Consider the following 16491-nt stretch of genomic DNA (forward strand, 5'->3'; position numbering starts at 1 on the left):
AAAAAGATAAAAGGGTATGGTTTTAAAATGGGAAAAGGATAGAAAGCGTTCACAAAAAAGAAAATATAATAAATGTCTGTTAAGCATTTTAAAAGATACGAATAATAATGTTAAAAATAAGACTTTTGTTTACACTGAGCCATCATTAATTTGTCAAATGACAAATAATTACCCACTGTTAGCAAAGCTGTGGGGGAATCACTCCCACAAGATGCAAAGAATGCAAATTTGTACAATCTTTATGGAGAACAGTTTGGTAATATATATCAAAATTACAAACGCACATCAAAATTTATCCAACAGATATGATTTGCACATCCTGGTTAAGTTACACAAACCGAGTGAAAGGAGCTCTAGGATGTTTTTTTTTTTTTTTTTTTTTTTTGGCTTTTTGGCTTTTTGCTATTTCTTTGGGCCGCTCCCGCGGCATATGGAGGTTCCCAGGCTAGGGGTCGAATCGGAGCTGTAGCCGCCAGCCTACGCCAGAGCCACAGCAATGCGGGATCTGAGCCGCGTCTGCAACCTACACCACAGCTAACAGCAACACCGGATCGTTAACCCACTGAGCAAGGGCAGGGACCGAACCTGCAACCTCATGGTTCCTAGTCGGATTCGTTAACCACTGCACCACGACGGGAACTCCAGGATGTATTGTTAAGTGAAAAGATCAAAATACAGAATGGGGGAAAGAAGGGGTAAACTACACAAAGTTGATTATATATTCTATACTTACCTCTTGGAAGATACATAAGAAATGTATGGCATCAGTTGCTTTTAGGGACTGAGTTGATGTGGCCTCAATGGGAAACAAGTTTTTCCCTAAATGCACTTTTGTGCCTTTTGGGTAAGAAGCATATGAATGTACTATTTACTCAAAAATAATTTTAATGAGATCCTGCTGTTTAGCACTAGGAACTATATCTAATCAATTGTGATGGAGCGTGATAGAGGATGATATGAGAAAAAGAACGTCTGTATGTATGTGTGACTGGGTCACTTTGCTGTACAGCAGAAAATTGACAGAACACTGTAAACCAGCTATAATGGAAAACATAAAAACCATTTAAAAAAGAATGTTTAAAGAAAAAAATAATAATTTTAAAATTAAAATATAAAGGAAAAAGAATTATATTACTTCAACCCCAAAATGCTCAAATCAAAATTCAGTACGTTATTGACAAATCATTGTAAATCAACTGCAATAAAAACTTTTTTAAATTTACTACATTATTTTTTTGGCCATGCCTGCAGCATGTAAAAGTTCCCAGGCCAGGGGTCGAACCTGCAACACAGCTGTAACCAGAGCCACAGCGGTTGACAATGCCAGGTCCTTAACCCACAGGGCCACTGGGGAATTCCCTACATTATTTTTATTGTGATTTTAGCTTTTCTCCATAAGTTGCTAGACCCAGTTTAGTACATAGTTGTGTTTAATTGATATTTACCTATAAGTGACATTAAACTTTTATTCTTTAATGAAAGTTCTCTAAGCCTTTATTTTCATATAAATTATATGTGATTTCAAAAAGTTGATCATACATCCCACTCTCTTCCAGAAATTAGGGATAACATTGATTTAATCACCTAAAAAATGGCATTTGAAGAATGCTTTTTAACTGTTTCAGTGATGATGCTGTGGATTTCTTGATTTACATTGTACAGCATATATTTCTTGATTTATAACATACATCATATATTTTGTTCTGTCTTCTCATTTGAATATCACAACTCTTCCTTTTTTAGATGTAAACAAATGGAGGGTGCCTTAGGTAGAGTTATAAACCCAAGATCACTCAGCTTAGTACACTAGGATTTGAACTCAGGTTTATCTGACCCCAGTGTCCATACTCTATTCATTCCAACCACATTATCTTTGAAAAATAGACAAATAAAGCAATAATAGATGCTGCTTATTTCTAGAACATGTGGAATGGAACTTGAAACTATAGCCCTTGATTTAAGAGACCAATCTCCCCAACTTCTCTCACTGGAGAATTTATAAATTCATATCATGACCGGTAACAGCCAGAACCTAAAATGCCAGAAAGGATGGTTGTTTGTTTGTTTGTTTGTTTTTGCTTTTTGGGGGGGGCCTTACCTGTGGCATATGGAGGTTCCCAGGCTAGGAATCTAATCAGAGCTACAGCTGCCAGCCTACTCCAAAGCCACAGCAGTGCCAGATCTGAGCCACTACAGATCTTCAAACTACACCACAGCTCATGGCAACACTGGATCCTTAACCCACTGAGTGAGGCAGGGATTGAATCCGCAACCTCATAGTTCCTAGTCCGATTGGTTAACCACTGAGCCATGAGGGGAACTCCAGGAAGGATGTTTTAAGGTTTTAGCTTTGAAATATGGAAGTTACACACACACACACACTCTAAAGTGATGAGGACAATATACATATTACCAGTGGAAAACAGAACAGGGCTTAGAGTCAAACAGACTGAGATTAGACAACTGGCCTCATCATCATTATGAACTAGATGCATGACTGTGGAAATTTTGTTGAATCCCTCTGAGCCCTATTGTCCTCAACTGTAAATAATAGGATAGTTTTGGAGAGTATTTAAGGTAATGTAAATACCTTAAATGTACACAATGTTCTATGTCAATTATAAATCAAATTTTTCAATCATACTCACAACTATGATATATTACTGCAAAAGGCAACAAAGTTCAATAGGCAAAGGGAAAGGTACATGGGATAAAGCCCAAGAAAAATCTGCTATAAGTTTCTGTATACCTACCAACAATGAAATATTAGAAAAGGGATATAAAAATACAATAACTTTTAAAATCACACCCCCAAAAATTAAATACCTAGGAATAAACCAGACCAAGGAGTTAAAAGGCTTCTAAGCTGAGAACTACAAAACATTAATCAAGGAAATTAAAGAGGATTCAAAGAAACAGAAAGATATTCCATGCTCCTAGATTGGAAAAATTAATATCATTAAAATGGCCATATATCCAAAGCATCTACAGATTTAATGCAATCCCTATCAAATTACCCACGATATTTTTCACAGAACTAGAACAAACAACCCCAAAATTTTATGGAACCACAAAAGACCCAGAATTGCCAAAGCAATTCTGAGAGGAAAAAGCCAAGAAGGAGGTATAATTCTCCCAGCCTTCAGGCAACATTACAAAGCTACAGTAATCAAGACAGTGTGGTACTAGAACAAAAACAGACATACAGACCAATGGAATAGACTAGAGAATCCAGAAATAAACCCAGACAACTATGGTCAATTAAACTTCGACAAAGGAGGCAAAAATATAAAATGGGAAAAAGACAGTCTCTTCAGCAAGTGGGGCTAGGAAAACTGGACAGCTACTTGTAAATCAATGAAACTAGAATACATCCTCACACTATGCACAAAAATAAACTCAAAATGGCTTAAAAACTTAAACATAAGACAAGATACCATGAAATATCTAGAAGAGAACATGGGCAAAACATTCTCTGACATCATACAAATGTTTTGTTAGGTCAGTCTCCCAAGGCAATAGAAATAAAAAAAAAAATCAACCAATAGGAACTAACAAAACTTACAAGCTTTTGCACAGCAAAGGAAACCATAAAAAAAAAAAAAAAGACAGCCAACGGAATGGGAGAAAATAGTTGGAAATGATGCAACCAACAAGAGCTAGATCTATAAAATCTACAAACAACGCACACAACTCAACAACAAAAAAACCAAACAAAACAATTGCAAAATGGGCAGAAGACCTAAACAGACATATCTCCAAAGAAGACATACTGATAGCCAACGCAAACATGAAAAAATGCTCAACATCACTCATTGTTAGAGAAATGCAAGTCAAAACTACAATGGGGTACCACCTCACACTGGTGAGAATGGTAATCATTAATAATTTACAAATAATAACTGCTGGAGAGGGTGTGGAGAAGAGGGAATCCTCCTACGCTTGTGGTGGGAATATAAATTAGTACGACCACTATGGAAAACAGTATGGAGGTACCTCAGAAAACAAAATAAAGAACTACCATATGATCCAGCAATCCCACTCCTGGGCACATATCTGGACAAAACTTTCATTCAAAAAGATATATGCACCCCTATGTTCATTGGAGCACTATTCACAATATCCAAGACATGGAAACAACTTAAATGTCCATCGACAGATGAATGGATTAAGAAGATGTGGTACATGTACACAAAGGAATACTAGTCAGCCATAATAAAGAACAAAAGAATGCCATTTGCAGCAACATGGATGCAACCAGAGATTCTCATACTAAGTGAAGTCAGTCAGAAAGAAAAAGACAAATACCGTATGATATCACATATCTGGAATCCAATACATGGCACAAATGAACCTTTCTAAGAAAAGAAACAAACTCATGGACATGGAGAACAGACTTGTGGTTGCCAAGGGGGAGGGGGAGGGAGTAGGATAGACTGGGAGTTTGAGGTTTGTAGGTGCAAACTATGGCATTTGGAGTGGATAAGCAATGAGATCCTGCTTTATAGCACAGGGAACTGTATCCAGTCACTTGTGATGGAACATGATGGAGGATAATGTGAAAAAGAGTGCATATATATATTGCTGGGTCACTTTGTTGTATAGCAGAAACTTACAGAACATTGTAAATCAACTATAATAAAAAATTAAAAAAAACTAAAACAGAACCTCCGCTTTGCACTCTGAGGTCTTAGCCTCACAAAACTTAATTATCAAAAGTCGCTTTTGGCATTCCCATCATGGCTCAGGAGTTAGCAAACTCGACTAGCATCTGTGAGGACGAGGGTTTGATCCCTGGCCTCGCTCAGTGGGTTAAGGGTCGAGCGCTGCCATTAGCTGTGCTGCAGGTCACAGATGAGGCTCAGATCTGGCATTGCTGTGGCTCTGGTGTAGGCCAGTGGCTACAGACAATTGGACTCCTAGCCTGGGAACCTCCATATGCCACAGGTGCGGCCTAAAAAGACAAAAAGACCAAAAATAAAAAAATAAAAAATAAAAGTTGCTTTCATCTGTCTTATTTTGGGATCTCCCTGTGAAGATAGATAGTATCAGTGTATACTTTTTTCTGTAGCACATCAGAGAGCCCAAGGTGATTCATATGCAACTGATCTAGGGACAATACTCTTGTATTAGTAGGTCACTTAACCCTTGAGAGCCTTAGTTATTCTATCTACAAGATGAGGATAATGTCACCTACCTCAGAGACTTGTTGTAGGACTATTTTATGAGCAAAACATGCAAAAGATTTTTCATCCTGGCCAGCAGGATGAAAATGTTAATTACTGAGGAGAATAGCTTTTAGCACTTACCTTGTGATAGGCATAATATATGTTTTAATATATTCTATCTAATTCAGAGCTGCAGCTGCCAGCCTATGCCACAGCCACAGTAACAGCAGATCCGAGCTACATCTGCAGGCTACACCACAGCTCAGGGCAATGCCAGATCCTTAACCCACTGGTGGAGGCCTGGGATCGAACCCTTATCCTCATGGATTCTAGTCTGTTTGTTACCACTGAGCCACAACAGGAACTCCAGTTCTCTCTAATTTATATGGCAAGGTAAACATAATTAGTTTAGTTTTATATTTCAAGAATCTAAAGCTCGGAGAGAGGACTTAAAGTCCAGGTATCTGATAAGTGGCAGAAGAGATATTTAAACCCAGGCTTGCACAGCTTCAAAGACTGGGCTGTTTCCACTGAACCTCATTTTGACTTATAAAAGTTTATTTAAATCATCTATCAAATGCAATGAATGAGTGAAGGCTTTATGCAAGACATGGGACTAGAGCTGGACCATTCAGGGTTGGTAGAATTTTGTCAGGTGGTGTGCAGGTGATGAAACTTTTCCAGCAAAGGAGAAGGGCATGTGCAATACTCTTGGGTCAGATAGAACAGAGCATATTTGCAGGATACTGAGACTAGCATAACTAGAGTGAAGACTGAGTAGTCTAGGGAAATGTGGTTAGGGTCTTATTAACAAGTACTTGGCAAGAGAGTCAAAAGTCTTTGTTCTTAGAGTTCCCATTGTGGCGCAGTAGTTAACGAATCCGACTAGGAGCCATGAAGTTGCGGGTTCGATCTCTGGCCTTGCTTGGTGGGTTAAGGATCTGGCATTGCCGTGAGCTGTGATATAGGTTGCAGACGCAGCTCAGATCCCACGTTGCTGTGGCTCTGGTGTAGGCCAGTGGCTGCAGCTCCGATTAGATTAGACCCCTAGCCCGGGAACCTCCATATGCCGCAGGAGCGGCCCTAGAAAAGGCAAAAAGACAAAAAAAAAAAAAAAAAAAAAGTCTTTGTTCTTAATACGTAGCTCCGTGGGGGAGGGGAGGGGCCAATGAAGGTTTTCTGAGCAGAGGCCTAACTGTGGATGATAATGCTCTAGGAAATTTTTATCTCAAATCTCTATGCATGAGGAATTAGAAGAAAGGTGCTAGAAAGTCCAGAAAGTAAGTTTTGGTATTTCCATACATAAGTCCATTCAGCCATTCAGTCAATAAACAACCATTCATTTATCAACAAATATTTATTAGTCACTTTCTATGGATGCCAGGCATGACAGGAGTAGCTTCAAAGATATAAATACAACATGGTCTGCTTTTAAGACTTTCAATCCTCATGCTAATGGCATGAGCTTAAATGCTAATAGCCACTGTGTTCCTCCCTTGTCACTCCCTCAAATCTTTTCTTCACTAGCCAGGGTGATGATTCAAAAGTACAAATCTGGTTGTTTGTCAGTGCTTAAAATCCTTTGGCAGTATGTTACATTACCCTCTCTGCCAGGAACATTTACTCTCTTGCCATCTCTCACTCCAGCACTGGCTTACTCCTACACAGTTCTCAGTTAAAACAAATCACTTCCTCCGGGAAGCCTTCCCTGATGCCACCAGGTGTGTTAGGTCCCTTGCCCTTGTGCACACACTTCTGACATCATCATAGTTTTCTCACTACATGCAGCTGCCTCTTTAATCATTCGTCTCCCTCTCTAAACTGTAAGCCCTACATAAGGAGGATATAGTTATATCCCAAAGATCAGTTCAACATCGGGTACCTGGTAAGACCTCAAATATTGAGAGACTGAAGAAGTGAATAAGTAAACAAGTGTGTAGGTGAGATATAACCACTCAGATGATCAAACCTGAAAGATTCTACTTTGCTTGGGGAGGAAGCAAGTGTTTTCCATTGTTTATAAAGTGGCATGAAAGCCAAGCTATCCCTGGTTTCCTTTCCAATTTAATATCAAATGGGACAGAGATCTTGTGTGGCAATGGAGTTGGAATGGCTGGTTATCAGATAATAAGCTGTAGGGAGGGTGGTTGCTATGACAACCTGTAAGCTTATTAAATACTACAAACCTACAGTTTAGGAAGCCGGTAGGGATTCGTAGATTGAAGTGGGTTCAAGATCTGCAGGCTCCGACTACCTGGTCTAAATAGCCACTGGTGTTTTTTACACTCCTAGAATTCTAAGGCTGATAGAACCTTAGAGATTTTTCCCTTTGGTATTCCTTGTTGTACAAATAACTTCCAGAGAAGGGAAGTGATTTGTCCAAAGTTACACAGCAAATTGTTGGCAGAGCTAAGGCTAGGAAACCTGAGTCTCTCCATATCCGGTGAAGTGTTTGTGTTTCATGACTCCTGAAGGTGTTGGACCCTTTCACCAACGTATCTGTCACAGGTGGGTTTGCAGAATTTCTCATTATGTTGTTTTTCATTTTATTCACTCCAAGCTTCATGTAGCCACCCCTTCATTCATTCACTTCTTCAACCAGTATTTTTGAATATTACTACATCTCTTACACTACGAGGTGCTGCAGAAAACTCTAATGCAGGGTCTTTAGTGCTTATTTGATGTGAAATGGGGAAAATGGATTTTTTTTAATGACGCCAAAGTATCGCCCTACAGAGTTCTTGCTATTTACGAACAAGAAAATGCAACTTTATAATGGTACGATCAAGCTGTCAACACTTCAACCTAGCGATCAACCTTAACATCCTTAACAGTGGGACAGCCAGACATTTACACATGCCCTTGTTGGGATGCTAAATGAATTATATGTCATTACCTGTAAAGTATTCCTACCAAACATTTAACCTGAATCCAATCAGGTTTAGATCCAACTGTAAGTTACAGAAAGGATAAAAAAGAAACTATACTGCATAGAAGCAGTAAGACAAAACTAGGAGGTCCAACATTTCATGGGTCAATTCCCCTTTTCCTTCAACAAGGCAATACCACAAGGAAAATAAAAATAAAGTGAGGACTGGAGACTTACACAAAATCAAATGCTATGTTTGGTCCTTGATTAGATGCTGCTTTGAATGAACTAACCATAAAATAAATATTTTCAGGAGTTCCCATTGTGCCTCAGTGGTTACGAATCTTACCAGGTTCGATCCCTGGCCCTGCTCAATGGGTTGAGTATCCAGCGTTGCTGTGAGATGTGGTGTAGGTCCAAGAGGAAGCTCAGATCTGGCATTGCTGTGGCTCTGGCTCTGGCTCTGGCTCTGGCTCCAGCTAGACCCCTAGCCTGGGAACTTCACGCTGGCTCAGGTGCAGCCCTTTGAAAAAAGGCAAAAAAACAAAAAAACAAACAAAAAAACCCCCCAAAAAACACCAAACCCAACTTTCAGAATAATAGAGAAATGTGAGTAAATCTCCAGGTGTTGGGGCAGAGGAGATGAAATAAATATGACAAAAGGTTAATAACTGTAAAAAATTAATGGCCATTACATGGAAGTTCCCTATACTATTTTCTTTGTTTTTCTATTTGTTGACAATTTCCATAATAAAAAAGAAAAAGGGAAGCTCCTGCTGTGGCACAGTGTGTTAAGAATTGGATGGGGTTGCCACAGAGATTCGGGTTAAATCCCAGCCCCACAAGCAGTGGGTTAAAGGATCCGGTGTTGCCACAGCTGTGACCTGCAGCTGAGGTGGATTCAGTTTCTGGCCTGGGAACTTGCATATTCCACGGATGTGGCCTTAAAAATATATATAGATAAATAAATAAATAGAAAAAGGTAATAGTAAAAATACTGGAGTTCCTATCATGGCACAGAGGAAATGAATCCAACTAGGAACCATGGGGTTGCGGTTCGATCCCTGGCCTCATTCAGTGGGTTAAGGATATGGCATTGCCATGAGCTGTGGTGTAGGTTGCACATGGCTCAGATCCCGAGTTGCTGTGGCTGTGGTGTAGGCCAGCAGCTCTAGCTCCGATTCAACCCCTAGCCTGGGAACCTCCATATGGCGCGGGTGCAGCACTAAAAAGAAAATAAAAAATAGTAAAATACCATTCAATCCTAAAAAGAAAGTTGGGCTATGGTAAAAGTTAGTGTATGCTCAGTATCCAGTGTCCAGAAAGCATCCAAGAAACACAGACTGAAGGCTTTTTCAAAGTCTAGAGAAAAAAAGATCTCTTGGCCTAAGGTAAACAAAGTATACCTCACGGAGGAGGTGGGACTTGGATGAATGAATCTGAAAAATCCAGGAGGGTCAGAAATCCTAGCAGAGCCAAGATCACACCAGTGTGAAGACGTTCGCCTCACTCTCCCCTCCCACTGTGAGCTGTGGGACGGGCATGGGCGAGTCCAACTCTCAAAGGTGCCCGGCCCTGTGGCCTGATTTGATGTTAAAAGTCCACTCACTATTGGTCTCTAGAGTGAAGCCAGAGCTCGACCGCCCACTGTGCTCTGCCGTAAGCCCCCAGCCGGATAATCAAAGCTAATTACAAACACAAAGGGATGCTCATTTGCAAAGAAATGACCTCCAGCTACTTGTTGCACCAGCTGGAGGTCAACTCAGTCCAGCCCAATTAGTACTTCTCCCGAGAGATTCCTACAGCAGCCCTGTCCATCCCCAACAGCAGGCTTTGGCTGGAGCCCCAGCGAAGAAACCACCCAGAAGCCTTTGAAAGCCAAAGGGACGTGTTTTCTCTGAAGCTCATTGCCAACAAGTTTTACCAGCCCTTATCCCTTATCGAAGAACGAACTCAGGGAGTCCACATCAAATAAAACAACAGGCGAATGGATGATGCTGCCATTTAAATGCTCTGACTAATGCAGTTCCTGATTTCCCTTCCAAATTAAATGCATTTCGCTTAGTACATTTTCGACAGACGTTACTCATCTGCTCGATTAATGAGTTTGCTGTGAAAGCTACTTCGGTAGCAATTTGCAACAAAAGCACCTCAACGTGACTGAGTCTCCGCGTCCCCATTCTCTCTCCATCTCAGCATCCCTGCCTTCCTTCCTCTCCCTCCCCAGGGCAAATGCAGTGCTGAAGCGAGGGTGAGGAAGCTGGAATCGGAGGGTTCTCTTCTGTGTCACTACCCTACATTAGGAATAAAACCTTCCACTTAAACACTTAAATGAAAACATCGAGAAACTAATTTACTATTTGCAATCACATGATTTAAGCCAAAGCTGCCTTAATTTCCTTCCCATTTTGCTTCGTATTCAATGCGAGCGCACGCTAGATTGGTCTATGAAAAGGCTGTCTTCGAATCACAACACTTAAGACCTCTTTCATTTTCTTTTTGATTAAATAATTGAAATTCCTGTCAGGGCCTGCACTTTACTGACGCACAGATTTGGTGTGTGAGGATAAAGACCGCTTTTTGTTTGCTGCCTGGGTCTTAAAAGCCAGCAGGCTTTCCCTTCATTAAGGGGCTGATAAAATGGACCCACGCTATTCACCCATTTCACAGAAATTTCCTGCGCCCATTAAGTGATTGTTTGAGACAAATTGTGAAAAGCATTTCCTCTCTTTTAACCATCCTTATTCATTGGGGGGCCTCTGCCTGATGCGGAGAGCTCAGCTACTCCCATGCCAACTCCGTCCATTAGGAAAATAAAAACCCAAACCCACAGGCATATGCAAATCTGGACACAAAACATACAAAAACCAAAATGAAATACATCACAGAAAAACTTCATTTGCTTCAACTAAATAAACCTGGGGTTATTTACATTCTGTGATGGCCCATGGCAGGGAAACACCAGATCCACAGCCTGGCCCAGCCTGGACATGGGCCTTCGGGCTCCTCGAAGTTGAAACAAGCAGATTCTGAAGGAGGTGGGGAAGAGCTCATCACTGAGAAGCTTCATCACCGAAAAGCTTCATCACTGCCTCTGCAGTCCCATTGTCCCATGAGCCATAACTGAATTGAACAGTAGCAGGTGTTTATGTGGGCTCCGTAACAATGACACAGCCTTAGAATGTGCATCTGTGTTTAAACACAAATCACACATCCTCTTTTATGAGGCTGATCATCAGACACAGCCGGCTGTTCAACTTGGGTCTAACTGGCTGTGTGCCCCTGGATGTGTCACCTGGGACCTCTCAGAGCCTCCGGTTCATCTGTAAAATGGGGACGTAAATAAACGGCTCCACCTCCTCACAGGATGATTGGGTGCTTTAAATGAGTGCATGTGAAGTGGTTAGTGGGTCCAGCACGTGGTGAGTGCTTAATAAAAAATAGGCAATACTGATATGTGCTTCTGCATCTTTATATGCAAATCTGCATGTGACCATCTTCTCATTTCCTCAAATAGTGTACTTTTAGAGAATAAATGATCTTACCCACTTTTACCCATTAACAAAAAACAAAAACATAGGTCTGGGTACAGGAGGAGAGCCATGCGTTTTACACACACACACACACACACACACACACACACACACACACACACACACACACACTATAATTTCACAGCAGAAAAGGGCCTTAACAGGTTTTTGTCCAACCTCCAGCCAAAGTAAGCCTCCCACCTAAAAGACCCAAGACAGTTCAATGACTGCTTCACATGAAGCCTCAATTCACTTCGGCATCACCTGTGCTACTGATCCCTGTTCTGACCACTAGAATCACAGTAGAAGAAAACTCACTGCTGCAGAGAAGCCTTTCTGATATTAAACATAGTTTCAAAACTCTATTGTTTTCTCTGAGTATTCTCTTTCCCAAAAAAAAAAAAATCCCAGAACCTGCACTGCTCCTTGTAACACAGCATTTTTCAGCCCTCCTACCACTACGGAACTCTGAACCTTAAAAGAGATCCTGCTTCAATTTGAACACATAATATTCCAAATGTGGTCTGAATGATGGTGGATTGAAATGCATGTATTCATTCACTGATTAACTCACCAACCTAACACTTACTGACTAGAATCTAAGCTAATCACAAATTTGGACATTATACATTAAGTAGCATAATAATAGATACTGTACATAAAAAGTAACCTCTTCAGCATGGTGTCTATAGTGAATAACACTGTTTTGTATATTTTATTTTATTTGCTTTTTAGGGCCGCACCTGCAGAACATGGAGATTCCCAGGCTAGGCGTCGAATTGGAGCTACATCTGCCAGCCTACACCGCAGCCACAGCAATGCCATATCTGAGCCACGTCTGCAACCTACACCTAAGCTCATGGCAATGCTGTATTCTCAGCCCACTGAGCGAGGCCAAGGATCAAACCCTCAACCTCATGGTTCCTAGTTGGATTTGTTTCCATTGTGCTTCCACTGTGCCACAAACGGAACTCCCATTGCGTATATTTTAAAGTTGCTAAGAGGATAGTTTTTTTTTTTGGTTTTTGGGTTTTTTCTTTTTTTTAAGGGATGCACCTGTGGCATATGGAAGTTCCCAGGCTAGGGGTCGAATCAGACCTGCAGCTGCCAGCCTATGCCGCAGCCATAGCAACACGAGACCTGAGCTGTGTCTTCGACCTATGCCACAGCTCACGGCAATGCCTCAATCCACTGAGTGAGGCCAGGGATCAAACCCACATCCTCATGGATGCTAGTTGGGTTTGTAACGCACTGAGCCACAATAGGAACTCCAAGACAATAGATCTTAAAAGTTCTCATCATTTGAAAAAAAAATTGTATGTGTGGTGATGGATGTTAACTAGACCTATGGTGGTGATCACTTTGCAATATAAACAAGTATGAAATCACTATGTTGTACACCTGAAACTAATATAATTTTATATGTCAATCATATTTCAATTAAAAATAATAAAATATTCCACAAAAAAAATTACCTCTTGGTTTTGCATGTTGAAGATCATCCATGGCAAAGCATTCATTCCAAGGATATTGTTTCCATTCCACCAGGCTTTCTGGGAGCCTTCATTTTGTTTTCAGTTTTTAGGGGTTCAGGAAGCATGAATTCCTTTTTAGCCTTAGCCTAAAGAGTAAAACAAAAAGAGATACATCTACCCTGTAGGTTCATTGCAGCACTATCCATAATAGCCAAGATGTGGAAACAACCTAAATGTCCATTGACAGATGAATGGATTTAAGAAGATGTGCCAGGAGTTCCCGTCGTGGCGCAGTGGTTAACGAATCCGACTAGGAACCATGAGGTTGAGGGTTCGGTCCCTGCCCTTGCTCAGTGGGTTAACGATCCGGAGTTGCCGTGAGCTGTGGTGTAGGTTGCAGACGCGGCTGGGATCCCGCGTTGCTGTGGCTCTGGCGTAGGCTGGTGGCTACAGCTTCGATTCAACCCCTAGCCTGGGAACCTCCATATGCTGCGGGAGCAGCCCAAGAAATAGCAACAACAACAACAACAACAATAACAACAACAACAACAAAAGACAAAAAAAAAAAAAAAGAAGATGTGCCACATATACACAATGGAATATTACGCAGCCATTAAAAAGATCAAAATAATGCCATTTGCAGAAACATGGATGTGACTAGAGATTCTCATGCTAAGTGAACTAAGAAAGGCAAAGACAAATACCACACGATATACTTACATGTGGAATCTAAGATATGGCACAAATGATCCTAACCCTCCTCCATTTAGATGCTAACCCTCCTCCATTTAGAATGGATAAGCAATGAGGTCCTACTGTACAGCACAGGGAACCATATTCAATCTCTTGTGATAGAACATGATGGAAGATAACATGAGAAAAAGAATGCATATCTATGTATGACTGGGTTACTTTGCTGTATAGCAGAAATTGACTCAACACTGTAAATCAAATATACTTTAATAAAATTTTTTTTTAAAAAAAGAGAGCTACAGCTCCCTCAGGGCCAACAGAAAGATCTGGGTATCAGGCAGTTTTGTACTGTCACCCAGTCACCCTCCTCCATGGCAATAGCACCAGTGACTGAGAATGAATTCCAGAGTTAAAGAGGAAAGTGGGCTGAGCCCTGACACAGATCTGTGAAGGCCCACTTGCTTACCGGCCAAAGCAGCTTCCAAGGGAGGGGCTGGGAAGAGCATGTTCTTGAGCAGGTGTTTGAATGGAGGCCTCGGGTTTGCCTAGTCCTGGTGGGAGGAAGGGGAATGCGGACCAATGGCAGCTACCAGGAGTGGTGCAAATGCAGCTCTGCCTGGAGGCCAGAGGAGGGACAGGATATTGCTTAAAGGTCTCAGCCAGAATTTCCTTTCTCTAAAGCAACTGACCAAGCTCACACAGACAAGGGAAGTCCGGTGATTATTTTCCAATCATCGTCCTCAGATGAGGATCCTGGCCATCTCCCTTCCACCTGCAAGATTGAGGCGGCCTGGGGAGCTACTAAAACAGGCTTCCAGCCTCAGACTTTCAGGCCTGCTTCTCCCTGCCTGCTCCGACTTCTTCACTGTGCTTTCTCAGGCATACTTTTTCAGTGTTTGAGTCATTTATTGCTATTTTCAAGCCTGCTGGCCAGCTCAGCAAGTGAGAGATGCTAGCCAGGCACACTCGTTACCCTAATTCCCAGGTCACTGTTTGGGAAGAGTGGGAAGGGAGGTTTGGAGGATGCAGAACCCAAACAACTCAGGGAAAGAAACAAACGAGGTTGCTGGTACAGAGGCCTGGAGATGCTTCTGGCCTTTTCTGTCCTGAACAGACTTAACTTGGACTTCTCCCATGAATAGATCCATGGATGAAAAACAGAAGATCCAGGATTGGTCCTAAAGCCATCTCTGCCCTGCTAGGTGGCTGCTTCCTGGGGCTCAATTTCCCTATGTGGGAAATGAATTTAACCTCCCAGGGCTGTTAATGAGCTACAATGAACTAGAGATGGAGCAGTGCCTGGAATGCTTTGGAGGGTTTCCAGACTTACCAGTGAGGGGGTGGAAAAAGCAGGCAAAGTGACGTGGATGTGGTCACTTTACCAACAGAGCCAAAGCACCAGACATTGCACTCACAGAAATGAGGCTTGGGCCACCCCAAGGTGTACACTGCCAGGCTCCATCTCCCACCTGAGTCCTGAGAGAAGCCAGGCAGCATGGAAATTTCTATTTCCTTCCATCTGAGATAACTTCAGGGCCCCGCGTCTGGAAGCAGACAAATGCTTTAGAAGCGAGGTTCCCAAATGCAGGTTTGTGGACCAGTGCTGTCACATGACAGGGTTTGTTTTAAGAATTAAGATGAAAAGAGGGAGTTCCTATTGTGGATCAGTGGGCCATGAACCCGACTGGTATCCATGAGGACTTGGGTTCCATCTCTGGCCTTGCTTAGCGGGTTAAGGATCCAGTGTTACCATGATTTGTGGTGTAGGTCACAGATGTGGCTCAGATCCCATGTCGGTGTGGCATAGGCCAGCATCTGTAGCCCTGATTAGACCCCACACATATGTCACAAGTGTGGCCCTTTATTAGCAAAAAAAGAAAAAAGAAAAAAAAGAAAGAGAACAATAAGAACATTTGAATGAATATTTTATAGAGTTTAATTTATTTAACTTAAAGAGCTGAGATTGTATTTTGGAATGTCAGCGCCAAGAAGACAAGGACTTGGATGTTCTTTTTTTTTTTTTTTTTGTCTTTTTGCTATTTCTTGGGCCGCTCCCGAGGCATACGGAGGTTCCCAGGCTAGGGGTCGAATCGGAGCTGTAGCCACTGGCCTACGCCAGAGCCACAGCAACGCGGGATCCGAGCTGCGTCTGCAACCTATACCACAGCTCACGGCAACTCCGGATCGTTAACCCACTGAGCAAGGGCAGGGACCGAACCCGCAACCTCATGGTTCCTAGTCGGATTCGTTAACCACTGCGCCACGACGGGAACTCCTGGATGTTCTTATTCTCTTTTTTTCCCACCAATATCCAGAATACCTGTATGTCACAGACCTTTGATAAATATTTGTTGAATAAATAATATTTCCTTTCTATTCTTCTAGCATTAAAATATCCTTTCTTCTCTGACATGGTATTAGTCGTAAGTATGAGGGTTTTTTTTTTTAACATTTTTCCTTGGGGAAAAGAAATCAAAGTATATAATTATCTTTCAAAAGGTTCATGGATCTATTGAGTTTTAGTTTGGGATTCTCTGCACCAGATGATCCACTGAAAAATATTCAATCCTAGGATCCATCAGATGCTGGGTGGAGGCATGTTCCCAATCCTCAGGCCATATTAAAACAGAAAAGTTTCCTCTCTGAGCTCTTAGAGAGAGGGAGATCTGGGCGCAAATACTAACAAACAATATTAGCCTTATGACTCTGGACAACCCACCAATGCCTATTTTCTCCATAGACTGGCAGTCATT

General features: G+C 41.7%; 1 protein-coding gene across 1 annotated transcript in view; it reads right to left on the bottom strand.

Moving 5' to 3' along the window:
- Nucleotides 1-16491, bottom strand: part of BSX (brain specific homeobox) — a 233360-nt gene that overhangs the window by 175008 nt on the left and 41861 nt on the right. Inside the window, exon 2 of the mRNA XM_084976413.1 lies at nucleotides 13046-13191. The gene's annotated coding sequence lies outside the window, so the exon portion shown is untranslated. The remainder of the gene's footprint in view (nucleotides 1-13045; nucleotides 13192-16491) is intronic.

Source organism: Sus scrofa, chromosome 9 (assembly GCF_054392235.1).
Source record: "Sus scrofa isolate SSC_HxYL_T2T_F1_AM1 chromosome 9, Sscrofa_HxYL_maternal_Yorkshire_Landrace_v2.0, whole genome shotgun sequence".
In the NCBI taxonomy this organism is placed as follows: Eukaryota; Metazoa; Chordata; class Mammalia; order Artiodactyla; family Suidae; genus Sus; species Sus scrofa.